Below are 14,850 nucleotides of genomic sequence, written 5' to 3'. Positions count from 1 at the left end.
CATTTTTTTTTTTTTTTTTTGCAGTGTGTCAGTGGAGTGTGCGGGTGTGATGGATTGTCTACCTTGGAAAGAATACATAACATTAGAATTAGTACCTGTACTGATGCGGGGCAATTTCAATTAACTGGAATTAATCATCACTTTCTGTGGCTGGTTCTCCACAGGCCTAAGTGTTGTATTCTGTTTAAAGCAGTAGAGTATGACAACACACAGAGGCAGTTTCACTCCCCCTAACCCATCCTTGTGGCAGAGAATTGGTCTTGTTAGCACAGATTAGGAGCACGCAATGCAGAGCGGGCCCCTTCTACTAATTTATCTCAGTGCACCGTGCCCACTGCCATCTCCCTTACACTCAACATAAATGGCAAAATTTCTGCTTTTTGCTTTTACCGAGGAGGAATTAGCATCTGTAGTGGTACTGGTTTATGAATTGCCTGGTCAAAGCGTAGTGTGCTGTAGCCTGTAAAACATAAAAATTAGGTTTAAGTTGCAAAGAAACATTGTACTGTGCTCGCTGGCATCTTTTAAATAGTTGTAGTACCGTGCTGTCAGATGCATTACTGATTATTGCAGTGTTTATACAAGCACCCATGAGGTGCTCTCACATAGACAGATTACAATAGCTATCACTTAAAATAAGTCCAAATCTAAAAGATCGAGAGTTTTTTCTACTTTTTTTTCCATTAACTGTTTAAGGGGAAATATTTGAATGTGATTCAAGTTAACATTTTAGGTGGCCCAAACCACTGACAAAGTTTTATCAAAGCTTGTTTCTGGCCTGTAATATCTATATACTTCTATACCTATCTCTATATATCTGTCTATATATACACACACATGCCTGCATGCATACAAACTATACTGTGCAAGCTGATAGCCCCCTAAGCTCCCCCTGCAGCCAGCACAGACACACAAGTTTGTGTAGGGGAAGCGCTCAGGTGTTCTGGTGGCTCTGTGCTAGGGAATCACAAGCCGCCCTAGAATGTATTTCTATTTGTAAATACTCTCCTCCCTTCTCTCCCCAGGTATGTCAGTGGGTAGAGAGACCACTTCTGAAGGGTTTAGATATGAAAAAAGCCTTGGTAGTCAGAACGAAACTCTTAAGTTGTGTAGGTACCACATATGGCTAATTCTGGCCAGCAATCAACTTCTAGCCGGAGACTGAAAGCTCCCAAAAAGATTAGGTTGTTGAACTTGCTGCAAACAAGCAGATACCCACGTACTGCTGCTTCAACACATATCTCAGTGGATATCAGGCAGCCTAAATTGCCTACACCTGAAAAGTGCACCTCCATCATGCTCTTGGATCGAGTTAAAACCGCATGTTTCAGCAGCAGTCTTCTAATTGTGGGTTAATTCAGGACATTTATCCCATGATAGCTATTTAATACAGTTTTCTATCTCCACTTCCTTTGATTTTAGCAACTGCCATATGGGGCTGGTAAACGTGATGCTGGAAGCTTGGATCTACACTGGACCATGCTCAAAGTAGCAGGAAAGTTCAATCTGCCACCAAGATATGAGAACTTGCAAAGATCCTCATGCACCTTCCTGTTCCAGGTCTTCCCATTAAATCACGGGAAGAAGTAAGTGATAACTGAGGCTACATACACTGAGAGCAGACAGAGTTTGGGGGAAGGCAGCTACAACATTCTCATCTATTTTGCAGGAGGGGAATCGGGATTCGTGAGTGACAATACATGCAAGTGACAGTCTCTGTGCAAGTTGTCTCTTTGTAAGCAATTTACAGGGGTTAGGATCGACTCAATCAAGGGTTGTAGGAGACCTGGGAAATTCAATTCAGGGCAAAACTTCTTGCACAATTTTTTGGTCTGCGTAATAGTTGTATTTTCTCCTGAGAAGCCATCAGCAACGCTGTCTATATTAAAGGCTGCTGTGAAGACTCCAAAGAAATGCGATGCAGCTTTGGCCGTCAAGGAAAAAACTTTACACAGGAATTTATGAAATTCAGATGGTCTTTTTCAAGGGCTTGGAGTGTGACATCAGGCCTTAACTGCCCTGACCAGCATCACCTGGGTCCCCCACCGGTGGATCCTCTGCCCAAGGGCCCCATCTGAGCCATGGTGTAGGATTCCTGGTTTGACCTTGGACTGAACTTGGCACCTTGCCCTGTATGATGCTTACCAGGCAGTCAGAGGAGCCTGTCCCTGTCACCAGCCTGGCCCTCCTTGGGCACTGTGGGACAGTGCCCTGGCTGGTGAAGGTGCTGCCCCATCAGTGCTGCAGACACTCGTGGCTCCTCTTGCCTCATGGAGAAGCCCCAATCTTGGTGTTCCCTGACAGCTGGCTCAAGCCTAGTGTTTGAGATAAATAAAGATTCTGGTAAGCGTGCTCCAAATAAGTTGTGACAGAAAAGGTGGGCATTTGGGGAATCTCAAAACTGCTGATAATCTTCTATTTAAGCTCTACAGAGAAATGGATGAAAATTGTGAGCTGAAGATGTCTTCTGAGCCTTCAGTTCATTGAGAACAGCATGAAGCAATGGTTCTGCTAAATGAAAGAAATGGATGAATAACAAATTCATAGACTACTTTCTTTTCAGCTCTCATTAGAATCTTTGATATATTTTCCACATAAAGGTGATTCCTCATAAGAGGTAAGTTAAAACAGGATTCATCCGTTCACCACTCCTCAGCAGCAGCTCTGATACCAGGTAGTTACACTGGCACTTTAGATGTACCTCTGCAGGGAGTCATCCTGTTTCACCACGGTGGGTCACTTCACGCTCCCAACCCGCAAGAAGTTGCCGTGAACTGTCTGATTCTTCCTACAACACTTTCATCTGATGCTGTGGCCTCTCAGACAGGATCTTACAGAGCATTTCACAGCCGCACAAAGAACATTGGTGACTCAATAGTTGAAGGAACCTGTCCCCAACCTGGCCGTGCTCAAGTGCTACAGGATAGTGAGGGCTCTGCCTACCTGTGAGGTCTGAATTAACATTGGCGACCTCAACTTCAGAGCGAAAGAGCTACAGGCTCTTCATTCTGAGTCAGTTTGTGGCATTTTTGAAAGATTTCAAAGACGCTGGCACCGTGCGTCATGCATCATGGAAGGACATTTACAGAAAATGGCAAATGGTTCTGCAAAGTTTAGGTACTATTCTAACAAACCTCTGTAGGTAAAATAGTTCTTATACATGGTACTAAATCCCAATGACTAAAATGTAGTTAACAGATATCATCTGGATTTTGGGTTTGGGTTTTTTTAATTCAATTTTTAACAGTAGTGCTATTCTTTCATTAGGCAACATAATCTTCTGCAAGAAGAAAAGCTTATCTTCCATTTCCTTTCCATGTTTTCAAATTTGTTTCCTTCTTTCTGTGGCTGATGTTCAATGAAGACTGTGGAAAAAAATAGTTCGTATTCCAAATCTAGTGTAAAAGCCATCACTGATGTGCTTAAAAAGCATATTGTAGGATGTATTGCATATAAGTACAGTGGTCCTTGGTACCTATAGTATGAGCTATTTCTTTATTGAGATCTTCTAAAGGCTCTTCCTTTCAATTTCTTCTGCATTACTGTTACTGGTTCAAACCTCTTCAGTTTCTCTTATGGCTTTCTGTTACAAGTCCAAAGAACACAGAAACTGTAGTCTAGGTTGTTCTAGATTGCTCATTCCTATGGTTAAAGCAGCAGCTTTGATTCTGTTCCTTGTTTTGCAACTGATTCTCATGTGGCTTTGGGCAAAATACTTGCTTATCAGAGCACTGTTTCTTACTGACTTTATCAACCACAGTAGACCTGAAAGATGCTAGGCAGGGGCATGTATTTTCATTTTGCAGCTTACTTGGAAGTATATAATCAAAAGGAAAAATAAAATGGGTATCTAACTTTTAAAGAAAAATGCTGATCGCTGTGACAAATAAATGAAGGCATTTCTGCAAGATTTGTATGATAGAGCATGAGAAATCAGCTGTTGCATGTCCAAGCAATTCCCGCAGCAGTCAGTAAATGTATTGAAGCCTATCGATCATTAATTTCCTGCCATCCTTACCATGGGACAGAACTATGAAGAAAGATATGAATGCTATAAAAACTAACCTGAGTAAGAAACTATATGTTATCAGGAAGTGGCAGAAAATGCAAAAGTAAAGAGAAATAAGGCTAATAACTGTGTTCCAGTTACACCAGCTTCAGGTATAGTGTAGGTTGGCTTGACCTGCACCACAGGAAAATCTGACACAGAATCTCTGTGTAGGATTTAATTATTCTGCTGATGTCTAGATAATCACATAAATCCTGTGAGTTTCCAGTATTCTGGCTGCAAGACCCACAACACCACTGCAGGTGAGCTATTTTTCCTAATTGAGAATTCTGCAACAACTGGATGGAAGAAAACTTTTTTCATTGGTTTTCTATTTAACCTGCACTTTCCTATTCTGTTTTCAGTAAAAGTATAGGCATGATGGGAAGAGGAGCCAGAAGGAGAAGGAAGTTATAGCTTGCCTTATATTTCATCTCTTTGGGCAGTAATAATCTCTGATATAATGATAGTCTTATTTAAAGGATAAAGGGACAGTTTTCTGCAAGTGAGGAGAGAATAAAAGATTCTTATCAAGTAATTTTAATGATAAAAGAAGTAACAGATTCTAATTTCACAGTGTATTTTCATCTACATACGCTACAGTCTAGTTGTTGTCTCTCTTTGGTGTGAAATAACCACATGAAGCAAGCTTTGCACCAAAGAAAGAGAAAAGCTATTTAGGTTAGCGCAAGGGGACCTAATTTGAGTCATAGGTGTCCTGGTTTAACCCCAGCTGGTAACTAAGAACCACCCAGCTGCTCGCTCACTCCTCCCCCTACCCCTGGTGGGATGGGCGTGAGAATCGGTGCTCACTCCCACACAGTGGGATGGGGGAGAGAATTGGAAGGGTAAAAGTGAGAAAACTCCTGGATTGAGATAAGAACAGTTTAATAATTGAAGTAAAATATTATTACTAATAATAATTGTCATGAAAAAGAAAATAGCAAAAAGAGAGAGAAATAAAACCCAAGAAAGACAAGTGATGCAAATGAAAACAATTTCTCACCACCCACCGACCAATGCCCAGCCTGGGCCTTGGCCAGCTTTCCCCCCAGCTCTATATGCTGAGCATGACGTCATACCGTGTGGGATATCCCTTTGGTCAGTTGGGGTCAGCTGTCCTGGCCGTGCCCCCTCCCAGCTTCTTGTGCACCCCCAGCCTCCTCACTGGTGGGGTGGGGTGAGGAGCAGAAAAGGCCTTGACTCTGTGTAAGCCCTGCTCAGCAATACCTGTGTTAGCAACACTGTTTTCAGCACAAATCCAAAACATAGTTTCATGCTAGCTACTATGAGGAAGATTAACTCTATTCCATCCAAAAGCAGCACAACAGGACATGATTTAGAAAGGAAAAATGTCACGATTGCAAGATCCTTTGCCCGATAAAAAGGGGAAGTCACGGTAACAGACAGGTTTTTTTGTTTTAATGACTTCGTAGGAAATCCGTCTGGGCAAAGCTGCAAGGCCTCAGAACTTTTTGTCTATAGCTTCAGTTGCCCACTTTACCCTTTGCTTGTAAATGTAGGTGGTATAATAAATCGATGTCTCCACTAGATCCAGTGATATTCCTCTGGTTTCACAAGCTTGCTAGCATTCCAGAGCACTTGTTACCTCTTTTAAAAAGCCCTTGCTTATTGAGCTAAGGGCTTGATTTTTTCATGTTTCTTTCCTTCTGATGATGTGTTTAAATATTTTACATATATAACACTCATTGTGTATTGTGGATTATGGTATTGTAAGAGGACTCAAAGAATTTAAATTCTATGTCAGTGATTATCTACAGCTTTATCATCCTTCCCTACAGAGCTGGGCTAGCCCTATTTTCTTCAAAAAGATGGATGTTGTTCCTGTAATCTCAACCAGTTTATCAGGGACCATGGCTCTTTTAAGCAAGTTCTCCTGATCACAACTTGCAGGAAAGGATAAAGTTTTAGGCAAACGTTTGCAGTTGCCCTGACTCTCAGCTCAGCACCCCCTTGTTGTGCTCTGGTTGTCTTTCACTGACATCCTCGCACGTTCTTACTAAAACAGTGAGGTTAGAGATACAGCGCATCAGTTTGAGAGTAAAGCAGCATCCTTGTAGGAATAAACTCTGGAGGCCTGCCAAGTCCAAGTGCATGACAGCAGGTAGTAACTCCCCGCAGTACGCAGAAGAAAGCAATGTGCTAGTTGAAATGCTTTTCCAAGAGACTGAAATTGAATTTCCCTTCCTGTCAAAACTTCTGTATGAAGGCTTTCCAGCTAAAGGAATTAAGCATGGCGATGATTAAATTTTACATGTGAAGCCATTGCTCCATATGGGCACACCTGCATACAATAAGTGGAGGGAGTCAAACACCTTAGGTGAGGTTCTAAAAAGCCAGTTGGAAGGAGCCTAAACTAGTAAAACCTGAAGCCAGGTATGGATTTTGGGTCTTCATCTCAGTTTGCTGCAGAAGGCAAGTGCTGAAGGTCTCTCTCCCAAGGATCAAGCAGTTGCTTTTCTCCTTCGGATCCTTACAGTGGGAGGATCACAACATCTTCACAATTCATAGGCTTTCTTGGGTGAGGTGGGAAGCCTAAGCTCATTTCCCATCTCATCCTGAAGGGAAACAAGCCCACAACCAAAATCATCAGGCTGCATTTTTACAACATAGCTAAAACAGAATAGTCTTAACACAGAAGCAACTGTTTGCTGTTATGAACCTGAGGTCTTTGGTTCCTAGCAAGCTCTACCTTTCAGTTCAGGCTCTGGGCACCAGAAATGTGATAGTGTTTGCTGCTGTTCAAACTGATGAGTTTAAAAGATAGAGGAAATTGGGTTTAGCACCTAAATTGCCCAGTACACAAAATTTGTTGTGAATGCCTTTCTCAAAGGTCTGTTGCTCAGCCAGCAGTTACTGACTTCAAGGTGCGAATCGGTGGGTGATGTTCTACAGCCTGTGTGATGCTGAGGCCTAAGTCCGTGCAACACTACCTGTAAGAAGTACCTGGAGAAATTTTCACTTGCCTACACAGTGTTTTTCAATTATTTTCACATCCTTTTTTCAGGTATTTTATTTTGGACTGGATCCAGGTCCACCAATTCTGCTGAATTCAGTGGTGCTGGTCAAAGACAACCACGTCCGCTGATCTGTCAGCGAAGCAGTTCCTGTGAGTGCTTTCCCATACAGAAGGCAAATCCTGGTCAGTCAGCTCCAGCCTAGCTGACCCAATTGGTTTTATCTGTGGTAATGGGGAGTCTTGCCCCATGCCTTCTCCTTCCCCCAGCTGCCGGCTGGCAGTGGACAGATGGAAACTGATTCCCCAGCCAGAGTCAGGCAGAAGTCACTACCTCAGTTGAAGATGATATCAGCTTCACCTCTCTGTTCGGCTCCTCTGCTGGAGATTAAACACCACAAACAGAGGCAGGAAAAATCAGTATTTGCTCACACCTCTGCTGCTCTCATGCACAGACCAACTTCTTTAACTATGCAGGACCTGGGGGCAAATGCTGCAGCCCACGCCGCAAGAGGTCATTTGACACTCTTGACACAAAAAGTGCACTAAACTGTATATGGAGCAATTGAGGTCAATGTTTCTGTACGTGACTTTGGGTTCTGCACTGCTGCCAGATTGAGAATCACTTTAATTAAACTGCGCACTAGTTTAAAGTAGATCTGAGAAACAGCAGAAAGAAAAAACTTACCTGGTTCCTTCTCCATCTCCCTCTCACCACTTCTCCATGCAGGAATTTTGATGTTGCACCAAAGCAAAGAAAACTGCTTTTATAGACCAGTGCCTTTTAGGAAGGCTTCTGTGCATAGAGTGTGTTGCTCTCTTTGTTGGCTTCCATTTGTAATCTAAAAAACACGGGAGTTCAGGCAGTGTGCCAGAGTAACTAGGCTCTCATGGCAAAAGGTGAAAAGAGCTGTATCTATCTGACTTATGATAAAACAAGAAAGTGAAAAGTAATGAAATACAGGTAATGCACAAAGAATTCATAGATAACAACTCTATAAAAAAAATTTAACTGATATATAGATAATGACCAGGGAGGAAAATAAATAATATTCAAAACTGAAATTTCACCTTGAAGATCGCTAACAGGAGAACAGCCTAATAGAGGAAAAATCAAATGTAACCTAAACTGAGAGACTAAACTTCCAAGGGGGTCTTGAGGAGTGCTAGACATGGGCACTGTAGCGTAGACACTAACCCAATGAAAGAGAGAGGGGCATATCTCCAAGCAAAGCACCTCTTTTACTAAATCAGAATTGCATTAACTAGGGCAAGTTGTTGTTGTTATTATTATTATTATTATTATTATTATTATTATTATTGCTATTTTTTACAAGTATTCCTAATTGTTATCAGGAGTGATACACCTAAAACTAACATGAAGTTTTCTATTCTATATAAAGAACTCTGAATATCTACTGGTTTTAATCATCACATTTTCTGATTTCTGCTTCTTGGAAAGTCCCAGCGTACTTCTCACTTCTGAATCTTCTCACCTCTGATGCTTTCAGGTTGTTGTATTTCCTATTAGCATGAACAAAGCCAAGCTGGGTGTATATAATTTTTTTCATTTTTACTAATGCTGTGAAAGCAGCTATTTATATTACTACCCCAATCTAGTTTGCTGCTATCTTCTACTGCTTAATATGTGAAGTTCTCTTAGAGGAGCTCATGTTAAATGATGGATCTTCTAGGGAGCAAATGAATAGCCGAGGTAATAATTTCAGCATCCCAGCTAGACTTTGAAGAGGATGTCCTGTTCCCAGTCTCAGATGTTTGCACCAGTCAGGAGTGACTCTTACCTGAGGTGATTAGCATGGGGCACTACTGCTAAGGCAGACAAGTTGCTGGAGTGTGTCCAGAGAAGGGCAATGAAGCTGGTGAGGGGTCTGGAGCACAAGTCTTGTGAGGAGCGGCTGAGGGAACTGGGGTTGTTCAGCCTGGAGAAGAGGAGGCTGAGGGGAGACCTTATCACCCTCTACAACTGCCTGACAGGGGGGTGTAGCGTGGTGGGTGTTGGTCTCTTCTCCCAGGTAATGGGCAATAGGACAAGAGGAAGTGGCCTCAAGTTGAGCCAGGAGAGGTTTAGATTTGACATTAGGAAAAATTTCTTCACTGAAAGGGTTGCCAAGCATTGGAATGGGCTGCCCAGGGAAGTGGTTGAGTCCCCATCCCTGGAGGAATTTAGAAGATGGGCAGATGAGGTGCTTAGGGACATGGTTTAGTGGTGGGATGGCAGGGTTAGGTTAATGGTTGGACTTGATGATCTTAAAGGTCTTTTACAACCTAAACGATTCTATGATTCTAAGTTCTCTGGTTTAATGAAAGAGGAAAACAAATGCAAAAGCCTTAACATAGGAATGGATTTTACAGGGACAACAGAGGTCTGCTAAGGATCCGGTAGCCACTGTTGGCATCACCTAATGTGATGTCTATGTCAGTTGTCTCCAGAGCAGGGTGCACATAGCCCAATGAGTGTCCCAGACAATCCACTGGGGTGCAGGAAAAAAATATTTCTGTACCATTAATACATAAAATAAAAATATAAGTTTTTTAAGTAGTGTTTATTTAATCTTTATCTCATCCTTTTGAATTTCTATTTCTGTAGTTTTTTTAATATACATAGTATATTAATACAGTAGTACATGTATATAACTTATTTATAAATAAACACACATATATTGGGGGGGTGTGCTCAAAAATTAATGTTAGGGGTGCATGATCAAAGAAGTTTGGAGACCACTGCTCTGTGTCATCTTGGAGCCATCTTGCACTGGACGTCTGTCTGACCAGCTGCAGAGCATGAGTCTTGGTACAGTTTAGGACATCCTTATGTGGCTAATCTCAAATAAGTAGCTCTGTTGAAACAGGTTGCCTATTTTTTCCACTGTGGAAAATTAATCTTATCAGCAAATGACAGAGGCAGATCAGGCTGGTAACACAGAGACAAACATATTGCTTCCTTCATACTTGTGTTCATCTTCTACTTGGGTTGAACTTAATACTTCCAGGAATTCCTTGCAGCTTTCCGTGCTTTGAAGAGAAGGTGGATATATATTGGAATGTCAGCGTTGCAAAACCATGTGTCCGTTCTGGAAAAATACCTCTGGCGGTGACTCCAGCATTTGTGATGCAAGGTGCGTGAAACAGCCGTACAGTGCTCCATGAGTAATGGGCGCATCTACTAAAAATAGATCTTTGAAATGGGGAAAAAGTATGTATCCTTTTAGCAAATATTCTAAAATAGCTTTGTCAGTGATTAAAAGAAATGAAAAGAGGAAGTAGGTGTTGCAGTATAACACATGTTTTTATTGGCATCCTACAGCAGAAATGCATTCAGTGAAAAAAGACTGAAGAAATTCAGTGTGTGTTAAAAAATCAGGTAAGAAAATAATTCTTTAATTAAGCATTTATAAAGTCATTAGGAGCAGAATTAACTCTTTTCACAGTGTGTTTGACTGACAGGAGTGTTTGATTTGTGGTAGTACTTATTCAGTCTTTGTACATTGAAGAGATCGAGTTTGTCTAGCCTGGAGGAGAAGTGTTCAGGGAGCTTATGTAGGAAGGAGCCCATTCTCTGTGTTCAGGGTGGGTAAGACAGGAGTCCCAGCCTCCAAACTGAGTAAAGAAGAGTCACATCTGGAAGATTTTTTCTTTTTTCTAATTGAAAGGTGGCACTTGAACAAATTTCCCGAGGAAATTATACTCCCTGTCATTCTTTCTGTGTCAGACATTGAACTCACTCTGCCATAGGGAAAGGATATGACCAAATAAGACCCCATCCAGCCCTGTTTGTTTTGTGAAACTGTGATTGCTATTTCTTATCTTCTATTTTGAGTTGTACAAGGCTAAATCCAGGTTTTGGTCCACCTTTACTTTGTCTGTCAGTGAGAGAAATTCCAGAAGAGTAAAACCCCCCAGATGAATATTTGATTTTATAAATTCCCCAAAGTCCCATGTATTATAAGTGATGTGGTTTCATTTTTCTTTATTAATTGGATAATTATGTAAAACTGTGTTGAACTGAGTACTATAACAAGCCACGTTTTATTGAAAATGTCTGTATGGAATTCAGGCCTAACCATGGTTAAATAAACATGTGAAAAACTTCCCTGTTTAAGGCAAGAGCTCCTTTCTGAAAACAGGGTTTCAGTGCTATAACTCCTGATCTAGTTAATTTATTTAGCTAACTGTGTATTTAGCTCTTGCTCTGTTGTGCATCTCCACTCGTGCCAAGTACTTTACATACATATATCCATCTCAGCAAAAGGCTGAAGTTTTCAGAACTGCTTGCATAATTTAAGAGCCCAAGTCAGATTTTGCCTTCTGAAGTCACTCAGGCTTCATGAAAAATTGTTTTACTCTGCATCCCTTTCCAAAGACCTGCTAGTGTGAAACATGGGCGGGGTGCCCGCAACAGCAGAAGTGAGTAGGACGGGGACTGCGGAACAACGAAAACCAAAAGTCAAATAGCTGCTCAGTTTGTTTTACTTGTGCTTCATGGGTTTGCTGCAGGGAGAGGGACTGTTCTTGTCCGTCTGCATGCACATACATTCAACCAGCTGCCGAGAGGGGAAGTGAAACTGGCCTGGTGAGAGTGAGGGAAGGTGGGTGAGATGTGGACGCTGGAGGGACAGTGGAGCAGAGGAAGGTGACCCGGACTGGTGTCGACGCACTGCAGCCAGCTGGTAAACGTGCAGAGAAAATGGACTTTTCTGCAGAAAGCTTTCACTGTCCTGGACAGACATCTGTGACTTTAGATACTGTGAAGAGGCATCTGCACATTTGTGCAAAGCTGGTGAAGATGGCATTCAGAACTTACGAATACTCAGGTTGGCAATATAGAGAGCTTTTCAAGTATTTCAGGTAAATGCGATCAATGATAATGAGGCAAACGGTTCTTTCCACAGAGAAAGACAGAAGTGGTCTATTACAGAAGTGGGTTTTTTGGTGGTTTCTTTTTTTCCCGTGGAACAGTTAGTGTGAAAAAAGTCTGGGTTCTGTCTTCCCGCCAGTGTTTTCCTCATAGGGCAATTACTTAACTGCCTAGGATAAAACGCAGGGAGCCACTGGAAAAGTACAGTGGTTTTCATCAGTTTCTGTCTGACTTTTTTGAGAAGGATGACATGTTATGTAAGGGAGTCGACAACTTCTGTAGAAAGTCCCATTAAAAGATTAAAGCAGAGCCTGAAGTTTTAGAGCTTTTCCTCTCCAACTCTGTTTGATATGACACCATAGCGAGGGAATACAACATCATAGCCTGATACCTGCCCCTCTCTACTGAAAGGATAACTCCTAATGAGAAACGTCCAAAATGTCTTCTGTTCAGTTGTGCTCTTTTGATCAAGTGCTTGTGTCTTCAGGCAAGGACCAAGGCTGAGGATCTGGTCACAAATGCAGTACCCAAGAACCGTAAAGGTGATACTCCCAGCTCTTTCTGCCCCAGCTCCTTCCCAGCGCTGTGATCCCAGGTTACCCAGCCGGGCTGCAGCAGGGCTGGCCTGAGCAGGGGCAGCCCGGCCCCGAGGAGCGGGGAAGGGCGGCAGAGCCGGGTGTCTCAGCAGAGAATAGGGTCTCAGCAGCAGAGCTGGTCTGAATTTTTCCTGCAAGTATCACTGAGAAATACTGTTGGTTTAGCGGAAGTGTTTTTGTGGAAACATATCGCATTATCGTCAAAGTCACTGGGTCCCAACCAGTGCTCTCGGGGTCCTGGAGCGTCAAAAAGCTTTAGGGTCTGGCAGGGGCCAGCATGACACAACCCGAGGAGCCTGTGCTGGGAGAGGAGGCTTCAATGCATTTGTCTGTGCAGCAAGCAATGGGCGTACTCAGTAACCCCGCAAAATCCTTGAGGGTTTGCTGCACCAAATAAACATGAAACTTTCAGAAACATCAACCTCCTCGAACAGGGGCAGCACTCAAGGGGTGTTTCATCTGAGGAAACATCATAATTTCTTGGAATCTTTGGTGTGTGAGAAATTAAAAAAAAAGCAGACTGTGTGTGTAGTTTTGTTCTGACTCAGACCAAAGCCAAATCTCGAAAGCACCCGAACTTCCCAGAAACCTCAGAACTCTTTCTGATCATCTCTTGAAGAAGGCTCGCTCTGCTGCTCACCATTTTGTCCCTTAGAACAAAAAAATTTGATTTCTGCACAAGTCTTTTTCAGGAAGCACACATTTTTTCTTGTGGCTGTGGCTGAACTTTTGAGAACAGAATGTAAAAAAAAAAGACTTTAGCAGGAGAGAGAAGAGTCTACAACTGTAATGAGGTAGGATACATTGGAGCAGGTAAAATCCTTGAATGTTGAGAACATTGCCCTTATTTGCATTCACTTCATACAGCCAGAAAGATAATGACCTTCTGTGGTGTGGTATGGACTTACTGCTCTCAGGAGGGGATAAAGGCAGACAGTTTTGAAATCTCTCTCTCTACAGGCAGTGGTTAGACCATAACAGAAATGGTAGTTGATAACAATGGGGCTTATTTGTATTTCAATATGAAGTTTCAATACACCTCTCGATGCTTCAGTGCACTAAAAATATTGGTAAGGATATTACCGACATGAGCTTTATATCCCTTGTTTTAGATATTAAAGTGTCCTTCCAGGCAGTGATGTAGCTCAAGTTACACACAGGTGAAAGGTCTCATCTGAACAATGTCGAGTTTTTCCATTTCTCTTGGAGGAGATTTTTTCTTTTCTATTTATTTATCACTACCTCACCATTCACAGGCAAGTGTAGGGATGTGATTTGGACTAAATCTTCTGTGCAATAACAGCTGCCTTGCCAAAATCATCTCAATATAAAAGTGCTAATGGAGTCAGGGAACCGGTACATATAGTCTGGCCAATTCCCTTTAAATGGCTTTTACTTTCGGCGGTTCCACACAGAGAGCTTCTGCCGGGCACAACAAAGTAAAAATCAACAGTGTCTGGTTTCTGGTGAGATCCTATGGGGAGAAAACAGAGCTTTATTGACAGTGTAAGTGCAGTTTCATTTATGGATTGAGATGTGACCCAGCCGTGCCATAAAATGAAAGCAAATAGACTTGGCTTCCCAATGCCTCATGTATGTATGTGTGGTGGAAAATACCTGTTCTGTGTACACGGTAGGAAATAAGTCCTGCCTTAATTAAATTGACTGAACGTTGAGCTTGTCAAATTGTTATGTGCCCTTGCTTGAAACAGCTTGAAACTGGTTCTGCGCCAGCGAAGCTGCTCAGAGGTAGGGATGTGTGGTAGTTTTTAACTGTTGGGTGTTGAACTGACTTGGTAGTAAATCAAGGTCCCGGCTGTAATTTCTAGACAAGTGGTGAGCTAGCTGTAGAGGTCAAGGACCCCATTGCTGAAACACGAAGAGGGGAAAAGGAAAGCGATGAATAATTTGCAATTCAGTGCTTCCTTTTTTTCTGCCTTCTCGTGCAGGTGATGCAAAGTCCATTTTTCAAAATCTGTTTGTGAAACAGCTGAAAAACCGCTCATGGTCCTTACCAGTGAGGAATGCCTAGCAAAAGGAAGTACAAACGCTATTTTTTGCCCTGTGTTCTATTCATGAGGTTAAAGTTCAGCACAAAATCAGCACGAAGCCACAGCATTAAGATGAAAAGACTTATGGCACCTGGTCTGAGTCAGAGCAAAAAAGTCCCTTTCTTCCGAGGTGTTTCAGGTGCTTTATTACTGTCGCAACAACCGTAATATGGGAATGAGCTTTCAGTTACAACCCTCCGTTTGGGGGTCAGAAGCTTGCCATTTCAGTCATACACCAAAGCCATGGCATTAAACGTGTTCTCCCTGCCCTGTCGGGGCAGCAGTTCCCTGGAAATGAATGA

The sequence above is a fragment of the Egretta garzetta genome, unplaced genomic scaffold (genome assembly GCF_000687185.1).
Source record: "Egretta garzetta isolate BGI_Z169 unplaced genomic scaffold, ASM68718v1 scaffold370, whole genome shotgun sequence".
In the NCBI taxonomy this organism is placed as follows: Eukaryota; Metazoa; Chordata; class Aves; order Pelecaniformes; family Ardeidae; genus Egretta; species Egretta garzetta.
The sequence above is the reverse complement of the archived record's forward strand: the minus strand, read 5'-3'. Positions refer to the sequence as shown.